Raw genomic sequence first — 3,463 nt, 5'->3', positions numbered from 1 at the left:
AAAAATTGCTAATAAATATATTAAATATATAAAATAAAATAATTTATTAATTGCTACGCAATTTAATTAGTGATATTATTATGATATTATTATGATAGTTTTATCAATTAGCGTTTCAAAACTTTCATTGTTTCAAAAAATTTATTCAGTGCGCAGTTTGATAGAACTTGTGACTCGTAGTATCTAGAGTCATCTCGGCGCTATGACAAGCTCAGCGATATACAAATTTACATCAAATTATTAAACATTAAAGCATTAGTTTAAGCATTAAAGATCAAGAATCCGTTATAGGCTTTATTTTCTGCTGAACGTGAACATAACTTCAGAAATAAATTTAGAATATGAAAATTACGCAAAAAAATGTATATAAACATATATATTATCTGATTTTGTTTCCGAATATAAATGTTTTTGTATTTCATTCTCTTTTATGTTTCATTACAAATTAAGTTAGCATATTTTTACACATATTCTTGTCTTTACTTAATTAAATTAGTTAATTAAATATCTTCACTTAAATATAGATACAATAACAAAGATAGATACACAAAACAGTTCTGTATTTCTTAAAACTAATATAATTACATAAACAAGGGCTGTGAGAAGTCGCGGTAATTACAAATGTAATACGATTTATTCTCTTGATCAATAACGATGTCAAATTCGATACCTTTATAATTTGATATACTTACGTGTATATATATATTTATATATACATGCGGAATATTTTGTCAATCATTAATTCATCGTTACTGACATCGCTGAGGATAGCTCGAATCAGAGAGAATCGAAACGTATAGTATATATAAATGTTAAATTTGACATCATTATTGGTTGAGAGAATAAATTGTATTGCGCTCGAATTATCGCGACTGACTTTTTATAATATAATATCCCTGTTTGTACAATTATATTATCTTCACTTAAGTTGATACTAAACATCTAGATAGAAACCAGCTAAAAAAAATTCAACTTATAATAAAAATTAGTAAAATGAAAACATTTGTTACCCGGAAACAAGATGTATCAAACGTTTGTATAAAGTTTTTGTGTTCTGAATACATTTCCGAAGTTGTGCTCATATATTATGAAACATTTTATACAATTAATAAAAGTTTAAGAATACTTTTGCTTATAGATTTATGAAGAAAAATATTTTCGACGTACAAGACAAAAATTAGATCAGTTGTATTAAATTCTTACACAACATTATTATATTTATACATATTTTAAGAATACTTTTGCTTTTAGATTTTATGGAGAGAAATATTTTTTATATACAACAGAAATTAGATCACGTATTAGATTTGTACGAAATATTAAATTTTTATACAACATTATTACGTTCGTATATTTTAAATAAAATAATAAATTAAACATAGTAGATTACTGTTTAAAAAGAATTTTTTTATTATATTTATAATATTAAATATTTGTACAAAAAGCATTTCTCTTATTTTCTTTACTGGTTAATTATAAGATTTATATGTATATACAACTTTTTAAATACACAACTTTATAAATATTTTCTAAAGATATTAAGATATATGTAAGAATTATTTAATCATTTGTATGTAATTGTAAAAAGGATGAAGATTAATCCAATATGAATAATCCATTGTGTACAGTAAAGAATCAGAAAATTATCGCGTGTATTGAGGATTAATATACATCACTTTTTTTCCCTGAAATATAAATGAATATCTAAAACAGTTGCTTTACATACATGTCATGATATGTAAAATATCTATTCAGGAAAATAATAAAAATAAATTTTAAATAATTAAATTTTAAATAATTACAGATATTACGTTTTAATAATATCAATGTTTTGCTTGGAAAAGATAATATTAAACATTATTATATATTACAATTTTTTTTATTTAAAATTAAAATTAATATCATGTCTTTCTAATTTAAATATCAAAATTTATAGATATAAATATAGCACTCTGTTTGAAAGAGAAAATAAAATCCGAATTTGTAATCAAACAGAAAATCATCGTATTAAAATACTTAACTTTATTAAATTTGTGCGAGACACATAATTTTTATTGAAAAGGGAGAAAAAAATCTGATGCAAAAATTTAAATAATAATAAGCAACTTCCTTTTATAACTTTTCTATATATTATTTCTTTTTATTAACTCTTACCTTTTTATATACTGTATAACGATTATATGATATTCATAAAAATTAATTGCAGCTACTGTGAAGCACTACTTTCATGAACTTTTATATTTGAAGTAAATTAAATCTTGATTATTTTTCGAAAATTCTTGTTCTTCCGTGCTCTCTGTTTGTGGTGCCGTCGATGTTTGATATTGAATATGCGAAACGAAGTAAGATAAATACTAGGTATGCTAAATATCACATAAAAGTCACGTGGTATAAATATGGCCAAGAAATTCGTCATATCTATATTGTCATTATCATTATTTAGGGGAATGTTTATTTTTCCACTGAGATAAGTCTATATTTTTTGAGATAGGTCTATTTCCCAATATCCAATATAATCCAATCAGCGTAAAGCGCTTATTTCTATTGAACGCAGATATTCGATAATACAACAAACAGATATTAAGATCAAATGCATGCGCAAATTTTAACTGAAGCTTCTTTTTTTATTCATTACTTACTTATATAATAATATATACTTCATTTCTTTTTAACATATCTTTTTAACATTTAAATACTCTAGTATCAATAAACTGATAAAATAATTGTTTTTGAATTAAAAAAGTAAACTTTTAATTTGTACTAATGTATGTATAATATATACATATATTTTGCAGCTTTTCAATTAAATACGTTTTTTAGATTTATATAGAATATTTGTTTAAATAATTTTTTTACAAAAATTTTAGATCTATATTCGCAAATAATTGAAAGAATTATTTCGAAGTATCAGATTTATTATTATTTTTAGTTTTACAAATATGCAAATATTAAATTTTTATAAAATGAAGTTCTTGCAATACTTTATTAAATAATATTTAATTGAGATATACAGGCATATACGTGATTATTATATATAAGTAGTTTATTATTATATATAAGTAGTTTTACACTTTAAAATTTTAATTTTATGATATGGCAAATATTAATTTAGATATAAGATTCACATCTTATTCTAATAATTCCAGTCCAATTATTAATAATTTATTCCGCATTAAATTATTATCTCTTTACTAGTATTAATATTATGATATTAATACATATATATTACTAGTATTAATATTGTGATGTTAATATATATCTGTGCGAAATCTATTTAAAAAATAATGTTACAATACATAAAAATTATTTTGTAATGGTTTATTTTTATGCAATTGTTATACATTCTTTTGTGCATAAACTACTAATGCTTTACATCGGTCTAATACAAGTTCTTGATCATTATATATTGATTTATAATAAATCTTTCTTCTCATATATTCATATGAAAGTATGTTCTTGAATT

The 3,463-nt window shown here is 21.9% G+C and overlaps 1 protein-coding gene across 1 annotated transcript in view; it reads right to left on the bottom strand.

Moving 5' to 3' along the window:
- LOC108691962 (juvenile hormone acid O-methyltransferase-like) overlaps window positions 1–2,308 on the bottom strand; it is a 10,772-nt gene extending 8,464 nt beyond the window's left edge. The window contains exon 1 of the mRNA XM_018199963.1: window positions 2,155–2,308. The gene's annotated coding sequence lies outside the window, so the exon portion shown is untranslated. The remainder of the gene's footprint in view (window positions 1–2,154) is intronic.
- Window positions 2,309–3,463: the final 1,155 nt, after the last annotated feature.

This window comes from Atta colombica, unplaced genomic scaffold, assembly GCF_001594045.1.
Source record: "Atta colombica isolate Treedump-2 unplaced genomic scaffold, Acol1.0 scaffold107, whole genome shotgun sequence".
In the NCBI taxonomy this organism is placed as follows: Eukaryota; Metazoa; Arthropoda; class Insecta; order Hymenoptera; family Formicidae; genus Atta; species Atta colombica.
This window is presented reverse-complemented; position numbering and strand designations above follow the sequence as displayed.